The 15,603-nt window shown below is 31.3% G+C and overlaps 2 protein-coding genes across 3 annotated transcripts in view; one reads left to right on the forward strand and one right to left on the reverse strand.

The window, feature by feature from the left end:
* Window positions 1-15,603, reverse strand: part of Brf (Brf RNA polymerase III subunit) — a 101,288-nt gene that overhangs the window by 53,073 nt on the left and 32,612 nt on the right. The gene's annotated exons all lie outside the window — the stretch shown is intronic.
* lute (BTB/POZ domain containing protein 3 lute) overlaps window positions 1-15,603 on the forward strand; it is a 77,758-nt gene that overhangs the window by 35,155 nt on the left and 27,000 nt on the right. The window contains exon 1 of one of the 2 annotated variants that reach the window (XM_088258773.1): window positions 7,931-8,106. The exons of the other annotated variant lie outside the window; for it this stretch is intronic. The gene's annotated coding sequence lies outside the window, so the exon portion shown is untranslated. Of the gene's footprint in view, window positions 1-7,930; window positions 8,107-15,603 lie in introns of those variants that run through there. 2 annotated transcript variants of the gene reach the window in all.

Genomic DNA, 15,603 nt, shown 5'->3' on the forward strand with positions numbered 1-15,603 from the left:
TACCTTCGTTTGTAACTGAATTGGTACAGTAATTGACTTGGTAAGCTTTAAATTATCGAATCCAAAAACAGAATTAAGTAACAACATATTTTAAAGAAGTCGTTATTACATTCGTCAATTCTACCCATGATTGACAACCACGCTACTAAGACTGATCATTTTGCTTTCGTGTAATTAACGATAAATATAAGAGCGCGTCGGTGCTATGCAGTGGCCTATGCACCAGTTAGTGAGGATGAGGGTTAGAATAAATAAAACAATCTTATAATCTGTCTTAATGTTTTTCATTTGATTTAATTTCGAGTTAGTTCTATAAATTAAACATACCTCATCCTTTTAAATAATTTATTGAATATTCGAATTCTCTTTTTTGTAACTGTTCGAAGCTAAAGAGATTAATTGAGTAGTCCAGTTGCGAACCACGTTATGTCAAAAATTTAAAGTTTTTTTGCCAATGACGCCAATCGGTAGAAAATAAAAATATTAACGTAAATATCAAACATAATCTGGCAAAACTCGTTAAGTTAGGAATAAAATGGAATAGGTAATTCGATACTCTTGCAAAACTCGCTATGCCGATCGACAGTTCACTTTCAAAAATCTCTCAAAATTTTTAAATCGGCCGACGATTTAATATTCTATCGATCGCCGCCATTGGCTAAAAAACTTTTTTTTTTACATAACGTGATTTGCAAGTGGACTACTCAATTCAACGGAAAATAAAATATTGATTATCTAAAAAAAAACAGAGAATGACTTTGTTACACATACACGAACGTGTTTATAGAACAAATTTAAAGTATTGAGGCAATTTTGTTAACAACTGTAATATATAATATATATTGTAAAATTTATAGCACACGTAGAGACCTACCGATCGTATAATAAACCTTTTCTCAAATGTTTTCATCGACAAAATTCTGTGTTGTAAAAAAAACAGACAGGAATTACGAGGAAAACATAAATCCTAAAACAAAATCATAAATCTCAGCTTTACAGGAAAATTCCTATGGAATTATCAAAATTTAAAAGATGGATTGTTTTCTATTCAAAGAAAATGATGACGTCAGTACTTTTCAATACGCATTTAATAGTTACTAAATACGTAAGTCAAATTTTTCCTGTATATTGGTTTTTACTGATATGTAAAACAATACTTTTCAAGCACATCTAAAAATACACACTGATATGAAATTGAGATAGTGAATATTGAGATAGTATATACATATGTATATTAGAATTTGACTTTTCTTAGAAAATACATATATTGACATTATATTTTGATATATATACATATTTTTTTAATTCCTAATCTTTCAATAACTCATTTTTTTAAAAACCTTACATTTATTTTGAAAAATTTTTTTTTTTTTAATGCAAAAACGGTATTTTAAGAAAAAAAAATAATTACGTCAAATGTTACCTGCAACATTTTGAGTGTGTCCAAATACTTGTTCACAAAATCTGGATTATCTCCAATTACAGGAGTTATTTTCATATTATTTTTTGACATTTCATCAAAGATGAAGAAGAATATGGAAGTCTGGGCATATATATGCCCAGACTTCCATATTCTTCTTCATCTTTGATGAAATGTCAAAAAATAAAATGTTACCTGGGTTTAGAGAAAATCAAGTTGCGATGGAACGAATACTGGGCCCTTATATGAAATTAAAATAGTAAAAAGCATCCTCTCTATCCAGAAAATTCTATATTGTAATACAAAAAAGACAGGCGACGAGTAAAAAAAACTAAAACGTACTAAAAGTAGAGGCTTTGCGGGTTATTCCTTAAAAAAATTGTGTAATATGTATCACATTTTTTTTTCAAAACACCATAAAACGTTAACAATCATAACCTTTTAGGATTTTTAACAATAGCTTGCTAAAATGCGATGTTAAAAGCGTTTTTTATGATTCATTTTGCCTATCATCACCATACATTTCTGATATATGGTATACTAAATATTTCGTCAACTTGTCATTATTTTCTTGGACCCTACATTTAAAAAATCGTTCCGGGTTTTTTTTCTTTGATGTTTCGACGCGGTGTAACCTTGACCGTCAAGCCATTATCAGTCATTCACCACGAATTCTCAGATGAAGGAGTGGAATCATTTGACGGGAAACAGCAGACGTAAGTGAAGGAGCTTAATGTAAAGAACATAACTGCTATATGGAAAAATATACGGAGATGGTATTTTAGATGGAAATTTTTTACCTAATTATTATTCATTCATTCTTTAAACCCTCATCCGCACCCGATGGTGCATAGGGCACTGCGTCATATAAACGCAGTAGTATCTTTATCGTCTAACACATGAAGGAAATGCAATCAGCCATCCGCTTCAGGTACCAGTCCAGGGTAATATTGAATAAATATTTGAGTGAAAAAAACACTTATATCCCCTCTGGGAATCGAACCCGGGACCACCAGTCCGGTAGCCGAGTGTACTGACCATTACACTACGGAGGCGGAGTTTTTACTATACCCGATGTAAATATAAATTTCTTTAAATAAAGCAAGGCTTAACAAAAAGACGTTGTTTCAAAACACTAAAAAATATATACATATTTAAAAAAATCATATTTTGTTCTGTCAGATTTGTCAACACAGTCGTGCAATGAAGGGTTAAAAAAACTGTAACAAAAATACCTTGGCACGAGTTACTAAATTATGTATAATGTATAGTTCTCGTAGATAATTCAACTGATACTAATTAACCTCTTTATTCACAGCACATATATAGGTAGTACCAAAAATTTACAATTTGGAACAGTCAACAAAAAAATCTAATGATATGAGAACACGCCACGGAATTGCTCAAGCGACGTGAAATTATGAAATTTATTATGGTTTACCGTTCGTGTAAAGTAATGCTTATTCACAATGCGTTCGGTAGGTACTCGCTTCGTAGGGTCGACCCTTTGTACAGCGAACGATTTTATCGACTGCGTAAGCAACGGCCTGATTGGCGAAATGGCGATAAAAATTATAGTTCCACACAGTTTTGTCCTTAGAGTACTCCATTTTTAAGTATCGTCTGTGCTCGAGTAACTGAAAATATTGTCTGATAGAAATTCGTAAAGCAGTATAAAAAAATCTACATTGCACATGGTTATTTATCAATTTTTTTTATTTATTATAATAATGAATGATTATTGCACAAAATAATATTGTTTCGCAATCCAGACTCGTGTAAAGACATTCATTCTCCAAAACGATTAAATTATTCCATAAAGACTATAAGTATGAGAGATACATATTTTAATTTGTATCGATGTAAGATTTAACTGAAATCGTTTTTCAAAAAACAAATCCAAGAAGCTTCTTCTTTTAATTTAAAAAAAAAACCCTCATCCGCACCAGATGGTGTATAGGGTACTGCATCATATAAACGCAATGTTATCTTGATCATTAACACATGAAGAAAAGGTGATCAGCCCTCCGCTATTGTCGTGGCAAAGACAAAATATAGGATATTCACAGCGGATTTATGAATAGGAAAGGGTAACCTAATAAAAATTTGCTTTGGGCAATGACAGAAAAGATTTTGGGAAAAAAGCAAAGACTTTTTTTAGCACTTGTGGATTTGCTGAAGGCCCATGATGGACATGTGGAAGGTATTATCTGAGTATGGAGTAAGCTTGGTGTGATGTTTTATTCATTCTGTCTATCACTGCGGGGAAGCAGCGTGATGGTTAGTTAGTTATTAATTAGCATGTGTGGATGAAAACGCCGTTCGCAAAGATAATATTAATAATAATAAAAAACGTGAGGAAGAAGAATACGGATGTTCTCAATTCTCAATTCTCAATACAACACGAGACATTCGATGTGAAGCATAAAAATGAGAAGAAAAATGTCACAAAGGAAAGGAGTCAAACAACTCGATAAAGCTCATAATAAAATTCTTAAAACATTTCGAAAGCGGCCTTGGGAGTACATAATGTGAACAGAACTTTATTTCTGGCGGCTTACAATCCAATTCATTAAAATCTTGCATTGAATAGCGAAATCAATTAAGTGTGTATACACACTAAGTCACAAAAAACTGCCTACTATTGAAGATTTTTCTTCTGCGGTTTGTTGAGCAAAGAAAAGATATTGCAAACTCAATTAAAAAAAATCTTTTGTATATACATGCTATGATGTGTAATACAATCTTTTAAATTTGAATAATGAAGGCGTCATAAATGTCAAACTTTTAGCGGTAAAAATGTCATTGCAAAACAACATATTTACAGCCAAGTTATTACTCTACATTATGAGGATGTCCAAATACTCACAAATCTGGATTATCTCCAATTATTTTATCTCACCAATAGATGTCTCTAGTGAAATTCAAGTGATTCAAGCACAACGTTTCGAAATTGGATCATATACATATATAGAACATCCAAGAATTTGAGTAGTTTGGTTGTCAATCACGGGTAGAATTGGATAATGTTACACGTGTGTAAAGTGATCACTTAAACCAGCCTATGACGGTCGTAAGCCCCGTGAAAGCACAGACTACCGTATTCTTCTTCATTTACATTGAGATGTCAAAAAAATAATAACTCGTTGAAAAATGCATGTTTATAATTTTTTTTGTCCGTTAATTAACGAAAAACCACTTTTATATAAATTCACAACTTTTTTCTTGTAAAAAAATTGCAAAACCTTTGTCCCTAACAAACGTCTAATCACGAGAATGATAACTTATTTACTAGTTCTAAAATATTTAAGACATTTATTTCACAAATTAAAATTTTAAAAATCGTTAAGAATATGTGAAATTTCATTAAATGATTCGGCAGTCACTTTGTGGTGAAATCTATCCATTTTTAATTTAAGTTTACTCAGTAAATACTTCCGTTTCTTAAAATCCACTGTGACGCGTGTTTCGATGCATTGCGCATCATTTTCAAACACCGGTGTTTGAAAATGATGCGGAATGCATCAAAACACGTGTCACAGTAGATTTTAAGAAAAAGTGGTATTTCTTCTTCTTTACACCCTTATCTGCACCCCAATGGTGCAAAGGGCACTGCATCATATAAATGCAATTTATCTTGATTAATTAACACACGAAGGAAAGGTGATCAGCCCTCCGCTTCAGGTACTAGTCCAGGGTAATATTTAATTAATATTAGAGTAAAAAAATCAGTTTTATCCGTTACACTACGGAGGTGGACGGATTATAATATTATCAATATAATTTCCGCAAGAATTGTCTAAAGCTATTGAATATTGAATAAATATTTAGTGGTATTTACTTAGTAAAAATTAAATTTAAAAAGTGAGAAATAATACAAAGGACAAATACTGCCCACTCCACGACGCAAACGTGGGACCTTTCGGTGGATGGAAAGTTGTTTTACCGATTTGGCTGATCGTTATATTAACCATCCGATATCGACTTGTAATGACATCTCGCGACCTCCGTTACTGTTAATATATTATATTACTATCCATGTAATGTATTATCAGGCATGCAAATAATCGGGATGGTTGGCAAATAAATATCCAGGTTAATCTTAGGAAATCGGCGGGTATGTATGAGGAGATGAATGAACGTGGAAGAGGCGAAAAATGTTTGCAAAGACAGAGTGGTGTGGCGTTCTATTCTCTCTGCCTACCCCTGCGGAGAAGCGGCGTGATGGTTAGTTACTTAGTTAGTTATCTAAGGATATTAATAATTATCCTGAAAAAATCGAATAAAAACACAAATCAAGAAAAAAAAAGTAATTTTATGCATAATTTTTTTTTCAGGCGTTTCCCAGTGTGTAAAAATAATCCGGGTTTCGGATCTTGCACACAAGGGTTTCTGATTAATAAAAGTTTTTATGTATAGTAAACATATGTAGATGATTGTTGTGAACTCATATGTACTGTGGTCATGAGATTGATCATATATCTAAGAGTTCCGAAAATTTTAATAGTGTGGTTGTCAATCATGGGTAGAATGGTGAATGTTGCGCGTGAGTTATGTGATCACTTGACCAGCCTATGACAGGTCATCATCCCTGTAAATACCGAGACTTCCATATTATTTTCTTCGTCTATATTGAGACGTCAAAATAAATATTGAAGAGCAAATGTTTTCAAAATTTCTGAACACACATCGCACTTATTTTGTTAAAACGATCTGATTCCATTATCTCATTACGTAATTTTCTTAAAACTCAGATAACATTTTCATTGATTTATTTTGCTTAAAATACCGTTTTGTATAATAATATCAATAAGTGAAATAAATATACGGTTTTGAAAGGAAAAGAGCTTTTGAAAGGTAAAAAGTAAAAAAAAATAAAAAAATATTTTTTCAATATATGTACATACTTATTTTTTTTTACAAAAAATGTTAGTAATACTAATATATAAACACGCACCGTGGTTATATACTAATATTACTAACATTTTTGTAAAAAAAAAATAAAAATGCCTAACCACAAAGCAAATGCTTTAAATATTAATAATATTGAGAATATTATATGTACATACATATATTCTAAAAGAGTCAAAATCCAAGCTTAAAAAAAATCGTGCGCGAAAACACGTCCGACCTATAGCGCGGTCGTCCGCAAAATGAATTTCTACATTTGAGATCTCAGATTAGTCTTAAAGGATCCGAATAATACAGAAAGTGTAAGGCGCACAAACAAATTGCACGTTTTCCGGGCTTTCCGCATTTCTGAATTCAGACTCTAAATTCTGAATCAGAAAACGATTACATTCATCTATTACCGGCCTTAATCAACATGTGATACAAAACGATGCACTAAATAAACGCATAAATTAATGCTTTTCAATAATGGAACCAAATACCATATAAGTATTCGAGATTGCGAAAAAAAATTCAGTGCCAACCAGTTGACTGAGAAATCCAATACGCACTCAACTCGTAAAAGATATTCTCATTTCGCAGGCGTTTAAAAAATAAGGGCAAACGAAATCGTGTACCCGATAAAAATAATTAAATGTCGATTATATTAACTCGCATCTTAAAATGGAAAACGCACAATTATTAACCCTCTCACTCATGAATTATTATTATCCTGAATTATAATTAGAGTGTCGTTGCTTAATTATAAATAAACGTTTAAAAGGCTATAATTATTATCTCTCATTCAAGAATTGCAATTTTAACGCGTACAGCTGTACACGTAAAAATTTTTAAACCATGAATATATTTTTGGTATGACTCATATTTAAGATTTAAAAAAATATATGTTTTGACCAAAAAATACTACTTTCAAGTATTTGAAATATGAATTTGATGTTTTCAAAGAATTTACATTTAAAAAAATGACTAATAACTCCTTACCTGTCCGTAACTCGTTATTGACAGGTAAGAAGTTTCCATAAACACGCACAACTGAAAATTGTCGATTTTTGATATATGACGTTGTTAAAAGGAGTGAGCGATTTGTGACAGTACATTAAAAAAAAGGAATAACCCGCAAATCGTCTATTTTAGATGCTTATCTGCAGGAAGGATAGCATGGATAGGGAAGGTAAATGTAAAAATACATCACAAACACCCAGACCAATTAAAAACAAATCCTTCTTGAATTTATTTTACAATTGGTGGGAATCGAACCCGCGACGCTAGTTTCGCAGTCAAGCGTCTAACCAACTACGCCACGGCGCCTGTCTAAATTTTATTTTACTATGACCACGCCGCGGTAATAATAAAACAAATTAAGCAAATAAAGTAAGTCAAATTAATAGTAAAACAAATAAATAAACGGTATTACCATCACTAAAGCTTGTGTATAGCATTCATTGTGACTGTAAGGGTTAGAAGTCTTCAACCGGTTCGCCTCTTCGGTCTTCGGCAGAGGCGTGTCGCCGGTTCAACGGAGAGCGAAGGCCTTCGCGGCGGCAATGTTTGGCTCAGCTGACAGCTGTGTTCTGTATTCAGTCGCGTTCCCGCCATCGAACGGAATGCATGCGATTTTCCCGACGAATCTTGCGTGCACGATCCGCCGTCGATTCCGCGTGTGTATGGCTAGCTAACCGCGTCCCGGAGGTGTTTTGTTTTGTTTTATATGTAAAATTCGATGAAACGAACAATATTTAAAAAAGATCCATAAGTGAATTAAAGTGAGATTTGATGTACGGTATTTACTTTTCGATTTTAATTATTTAAAAAATCCCTTAATGAAAAAATACGCTTGGAAAATATGTTGGGAAAGATTAAGTTTATGTATTGATTTGGCGTTTAATTTGAAGAACTCCAAATTCGACAAAACGAACAATATTTTAAAAAGATCCATAAGTGAACAAAATTGTGATTTAATGTAGGGTTTTGTTATTACTTTTCGATTTTAATTATTTAAAAAAAACATCCCTTAGTGAAAAATTACGTTTAGAAAATTGTTGGGAAATTTTGAGTTTATTTATTGATTTGGCGTTTAATTTGCAGAACTCTATTTTAATTTATGTATTAAATGTTAGAATCAAATACTGATTTTTCGAATCTACTAAATTGTAATTTATTGTTAAAAAACTCATAAAAATAAAAATTGTTTCGCCTAATTATTAGTTTGAAAATACCATAAAAAAGCAAAACAATCGTCTTTATTTTTATGTGTATTTTAACAATAAAATATAATTTAGTAGACTCAAAAAATCAGTGTTTGATTCTAACATTCAACATATAAATTAAAGATCAAGTTTCATAGATTTTAAGTGTTGGTAGTGTTTTTCTGGGTGGATTGCTTCCAATTCTTAGCTGATTTAATAATTCCGTAAACTCGCAGTAAATTTCTTCTTTAAAAAAAAATATTTACGTTATTATTAAATACACAAATATTTCAATAAATCTAATCGTAGTTGGAAATAGAAGTAGAGGAAGACAGAGGGAAACTCGGCATGATCAAGTGTATCAAACACTGAAAGAGGTCAGGTCAGGAGTAGGAATAATCGGCGGGTATGAATGTGGAAAGCGTGAAGAATGTTTGCAAATATTGGTTCTGTTCTATCTGACTACCACTGCGGGAAGCGGCGTGATGGTTAGTTTAGTTTTAAATAAATCACGTCTGTTGTCTCTATTTTCTATATATATTTAAAAACACCGGCACAATATGTATTTAAGGTATTAAACACAAGATTTGAAGAAATGTTTTTAATTTCAACAAAATCATTTTTAGCGTCCTGTTATTTAGAAAAAAAATGTTTTTAAGTTGTGATAGAGTGGATTCGAACCCAGAAACTCTGACTCAGAGTCCGCGACACTAACCACAGGGCAAAAATCCGACTCAATTAAAAAGTATACGCTACGGAAAAAATATATATAAAATATATATTATGTGTATATATATGAAATAAAAAGATAAAAAAGCGCAAAAATTCGGAAAAAAACGGATAAATTACTGAGCACAATATGAAACTGCCTGAGTTTTATTCATATTTTTCGTCAGTTGTCCCAAAATTTTATAAACTCAACCTAAAAATAGAAAAAGTCTCCAAAATCACGAATAAAATTACAAAAAACAACAAAATAAAACGTTGTTTATTAATTTTCCTATCTAAGTGGTTTTACAACAAGCTAGAGATTTATGTTTTTTACTATCGGAATGTATAATCAAAACAAAAGTTAATAGCTAGTGAGTAGTGCAATCGGTTTTTTAGTTTTATACTATAATTATAAGTTGGTAGTAAGATTCAAGTTAATAGGTGTTTTGGTATGTAAATGTTATAAACACCATGGGCACGTTTAAAACCGGTTGAAAACTGATAAAGTTAAAACTATTGTTCATCTCTAAAAATATAATATCGCATTCATCATACGAAAGGCGTATTAATGTTTACAGTGATAAATGCCATAATATGTCCGGAAACACGAACGAATATTGAATTGCATTGTTGGTAAATAGGCAACAAATCGTGAGTATTGTACATATATGAGATCGATTAAGATTTTTTAAGGCCCAATATACGATAAATCGCAACTTACTTTTCGCAAAGACAGAATTCTTTCCTCCGGAGAGGTCACATGTTTTTGTTTGTTTTTTAGAATATATTCAGAAAATGTATTTTTAATATATTTTTTAAACTCCCTACCTTACAGTAACTGTTTTCTTTTCAAAACCATGTAATTATTTCGAAGAAAAACTTATTTTTTCAAAACAAAAATGGTGTTTAGAAAAAATCCATTACGTAAAATTTTACCTGGATTTGGAGAAAATCAAGTTGCGACTTAACGAATACTGACTGGACTTTAAATCTAGATAATATTTGAAGTAATTATTTTTTTACTTAAAACTTCGTTTTTGTATTGATAAAATTAGTTTTTCTTCGAAATAAATATATGGTTATGAAGAGAAAAGATTTATTGAAAAAGGAAGGAGTTAAAATATATAAATAAAATATTTTTTCAATAAAGTCAAAAATACAAAAAATAGGCGTGAAGAGACGTGCGGCTTCTTGCGAGTAAGACATTAAGATTTTTTTAAAAACATACAAATATTAATGCCAACATTTTTAGACGTAAAGCAGTGCAAGTCTACTTAATCGCGAGAAATAAATAAATTTGAAGAAGACATAAAATTGTAAACACATGTAGCTCAATTTTGGCTAATGCATTATTTACCTCCCGAAGCGTATATTGGATCATGCTTTAAGCGATGTAATATTATTCACATTAAACTAAATTTGCCCGCATTTGATATGGTAAGCGATTATTGTGATTTTATTACTTTTCCATAGTAAAGTACAGACCGCATTTTTGTCCGCCTCCGTAGCGTAATGGCTAGCGCGTCTAGCTAGCAATTACACGGTTAGCGCAGGTTCGATTTTCAGGGGAGTCAATATAGTGACATTTCACTGAAATATTTATTTGATATCACTCCGGAATGGTACTAATTAATGGGTATAATTATTAACTCTGCCTTCACGTAAGTAATGATCAAAATAAAACCTTTGCACCATTGGGTGAAGATAAGCATTAGAAGAAGAAAAACGTACTATTTATGAGTTTATACTTTTATATATAATGAGTGATAATTATATTTATTTTTGACGACTAGTTTCGGAAGCTACAAATGCTTACATCTACGGGTTTGAATATAAATTGAAAGTTTATATTTAAACCTGGAATGGAATGGAAACCTAGATGGAAGCATGTGTAGCTTCCGAAACTCACCGTCAAAAATGAATATAATACTCAAATGGTGAAAAAGAAGTGTTTTTATTTACAATTTATTAAAATTATAATTTTTTGCGATACAAAAAGTCGGATTGAAAAATAAAATGAGTCGATAAGTTCCTTGCGATTTTTTTCGAATTATTCAACAGTTGACCTCTGGACTTCACACTCCGTACGGTGGTATAAATTTTAAGGTCTTAATTATTTATTATGCATTTTGTCCGCCTACGTAGTGGGCGCGTTTGACTACTATGCTGGAGGTCCCGGGCTCAATTGTCATGGGGGGTCAAAATAAATGTGAATGCCGTTCACTCTCATATTTAATTCAATATAACACCTGGACTGGCAAATGACGTGCAGAATTCATCGCCCTGCCTTATTGCAATTAGCAATCAAGATAACACTGAGTCGATGGGACACAGTAGGTACCCTATGCACCATTCGTTGCTGAAAGTGGCGTGCACAGATTTTTTAATCAGGATAGGCAGTAGGGTTAGGTAAGGATAAGGTATAGCAGGCACTGGTCGTATTTCTGTATGGAACGCGAGTAATTCAGGGTAGGCACTGCTTTTCTGCCTATATAGAATACACGCCTCTGGTTGCGGATAAGGGTTGAGAGAAAAAGGAGAATAATTCAGTCGATTGAGATAGTAATGAAAGTTTCATCCGGGCAAATTTTCTATAAATAGAGACTGCCGGTGGAACAATGAAAGTTCCACCTGATTTGTTAAACCATCGATGAGATCTGCGCTATTTTTGTATGTAGCATGACAGATGTTCATAAAATGCGCAGTCACTGGATTGTGAAAATCCGGTCAGATTATCATGGCAGAGTCTAATCACACTTTATTCATCGGTCATCTAACAAAAAAAAATATTAAGAGAATTTTTATACTACTAGATTAAAGCATGATACCCAATAAATTGTAGTCATTATTATATCTTTAGCGTGTCTTTTATTTCATATTTATTATCCGAAATTATCAATGTGAACTGAGAGAGAGGATAAAACGAGAATGTACAAATGTAATCAACCAGTAAATGAGTGGTTTTATTTTTTTACAAATTCTTCTAAGAATACTGCAATGGGAAATGCTGGTTATTTTTGCGTATATTATATATATTTAAACTGAATACAATCATAATAATAATATGAATAATCACAGAATTTTTTTTGCACTTATTATGCAAGGTCATTCTATAAATGCAAACCTCTTATCGTCATTAAAAGACTTATAAAAGGCGTCTCCCAAGACGATATCAATGAGTCCATTAAAACACAAAACGGTAACCTAAACATTCCAAGTGGCGACCTTTTAATTAAATATAAAAAAGGAATCACAGACGTCGCTAGGTAAAAAGACGACCTGAAGATTCCAGGATCGTATCCTGGAGTGGGCAGTTATCTTCTGTCATATAATTGTCTCTATCTTTATCGACCTTTCAGCTCAAAAATCCTTTCCTATTCCGATTTCTTTTTCCTTTCGTTGATTAAGTAAAATTTTAAATATTCATTATGTTTGAAAGTGTTTTATTTATATCAGCTATGAGGTATCGACCTATCGTCCAAAAAAATCGAAATTCTGACTTACATCGATGCTTTGAAGCTATCTATAATTTCGTACACTCTCGTTTTTGTTGTTGTTGTTGTTAAAATCACTTGCGATATTAACATTTTTGAGATCGAAGTAAAAAAACTGGAAAAGCTCGATTCCTAAATAATTTGTGAAAAAGGCGAGCCGAAGCCCGTTTAGACAGTCGACGATAAACGATTACATTTTGAGACATGATATTTTACGCGCCAAGCCCCGTCTGCCCTCTACCATTCCCTCTACTAAAATCTGTAGAAGGGCATATTTTTCTCCACGGAATATGTGGCCAAAGTATGTGGCTTTTCGTCTTTTGACAGTGTTTAGCGGTTTCCCATCTTAACAAATTTTTTACATGATCAAATGTAAAATAATTGAGCGATTCAAAATTACTCAACAAAATAGTTTCTTCTATATATAATAGCTTCTTCATGCTTACCTCTAGTAGATTTTTTTACACCCTCATTTCCTTACGTTTATTTTTCATCCATTTTATTTTAATATGAAAAATACTATTATCAAGTTACTTTAAGTTATTAATTTCTTACTATAAGTATTTCATAGCACCATCACCAAACGTCAAAGATCAATTTTAGAAAGGTATAAATCATGTACGTTCTCATTAGACTATGTAGTTGGAAAATATTTCTTCCTCGCAATGAGCCGCTAATGCACTAACTGGCTGGACAAAAAATGCTATTACCCAAAAGTGTGTAGAAATAATCCTTTTTTATACACAAACTTCTTAGTGTGCATCCAAATATACATATACATACATATAAATTGTGATGCATAATGATCGTTCATAATGTGCAATAGTTTAAAATATTACCCTTCAGGCATAAGATTTAGTAAGAAAACAAAAATATACTTACTCGAATCGGTTACAGCAAAAACGAAGGTGGTATTTCACTGATGGCGTAAGCAGCGACACCATAAAATATTAAATTCCCACGACATGAAATTATATTTGCCTGTATACTGGATTCAATACGCCGTTTGTTGTTTCTTTGGAATATTCTCAACATTGTTAATAGTAAATTAACAGCACAATATACAAAATATTTATATTTCTTATTCATTAAGGTTTAAGAGGTATGATTTTATTTAAGTGATAATTTTCATTATAATTTATATTTGAAGCACTAACTTTGTGATTTTCCATTTTATAATTAAAATGTAACTTTTTTTTTTAAATCACGCTAAATATTTTTTATAACTTAATTATAATGTCTACCGGTTTCGAAGCTGACCGCTTCTTTATCAAGACTGATTAATAGTAAAACACTATCTACTTAACAATATTCAAAATATTTTGACCGGTTAGGCAAAGGAGGATGGGTGGATCTCAAGTGGCTTTATTTTTTTTTGTATTGATTAGCAGTTACAGTCAATAGGGATCAGGGATGTTGAGTGATTGGAAACATATTTAACAACGGACTTTGAGAAAAATCGTTTATTTGAGTTTTTATTAGTTGTAAATTATTATTTATTGCCTCTTTAATTTCTAATATTTCTAATTAATCTAATTTAAGACCTCTGTTGCATGTGTGTAATATATTTAGACCTTTAGTGTTTTGGTATTAATCAGTCTTGATAAAGAAGGGGTTAGCTTCTAAACCGGTAGACATTATAATTAAGTTATAATAAAATATTTATAGTGATTGTAAAACAAAGTTACATTTTAATTACATATGTAAATTTTATATTTATTTATTATCCGCCTCCTGGAGGTCCTATGCTGGAGGTCTCGGGGTCAATTCCCAGATAAGGGTAAGAATGATTAGAATGACGAATTAATAAATCATTAAAAGACAGATAAATTTTAAATAAAAAAATTAACACCGTAGTAAGTTTTAAGGGAATTTAATTCTGAAAGACTTTTTTTAGTACTAAAACAAAATTAAGAAAAAGAATTTTATTTTATAATTTGGAAAATGTTTATGTACAGTAAATTAATTTAATTTGTCATAAATTTTTTTAAATTACTTAATATTTATTTTTTCCCGAATACTTCATAGTTGTATGTAAATATAATTTTTCGGAACTTAATTTTTTTTATCTTCCTTTGTAAATAAAAAAATATGTGAGGTAGAATCAAACTAAAATATAACATACGAGTATTTCATACTATGCATTAAAAGAAGTTAATATTTCAAGGATTTTACCCAATAAGATGTTTTATAAAACTGAATTTGCAGATTGTAAAAAGATTTTTTAGTAATATATAAATACATTTCGCTTCAAAATAATGAGTTAAAAAATTCTAAAAAAACATACAAGACGAATTATTTTTTACTGTTGTTCTCATATGTTATCATATGTTTAGAGTAAATTGTGCCAAATATTTGGAGCACGAATAAAAATGTAAATAAATCTTAAATTATACACGGAATTTCATTACCCGGAACAATTTAACGGAACTTATTTTAACAAAAACATATTTAAATGTAGTATCAAGTGGTTTATTATTAGCGGTCGTTGTAGCACAGTGGTACATACTATGCATGGATACGGTTTAAGGTTGAGATCTCAAACGTTCAAATTCTAAACGCGAACGGCCGCAATAGGGGGCGGACCTGTATCGGTGTGCAATTTTTTAGAATGCATATTGGAATTTGACTATTTTTAAAGAATATGTGGCATTTTTTTTATATATTTTTTAAACTCCTTCCCTTTCAATAACTAATTTCTTTTCAAAACCATGTATTTATTTCGAAAAAACTAATTTTTCAATACAATACGGTATTTTATGGTAAAAAATCAATTACGTCAAATGGGACCTGGGTTCAAAGAAAATGAGGTTTCGATAAATCGTATATTGGGCCTTAAGTAACCATTCTTAAATCATTTGTTCATTTTGGAAAGAAAAAA

Source organism: Brachycentrus maculatus, unplaced genomic scaffold (assembly GCF_059751285.1).
Source record: "Brachycentrus maculatus isolate JH-2025_06_01 unplaced genomic scaffold, ASM5975128v1 h1tg000104l, whole genome shotgun sequence".
Lineage (NCBI taxonomy): Eukaryota > Metazoa > Arthropoda > Insecta > Trichoptera > Brachycentridae > Brachycentrus > Brachycentrus maculatus.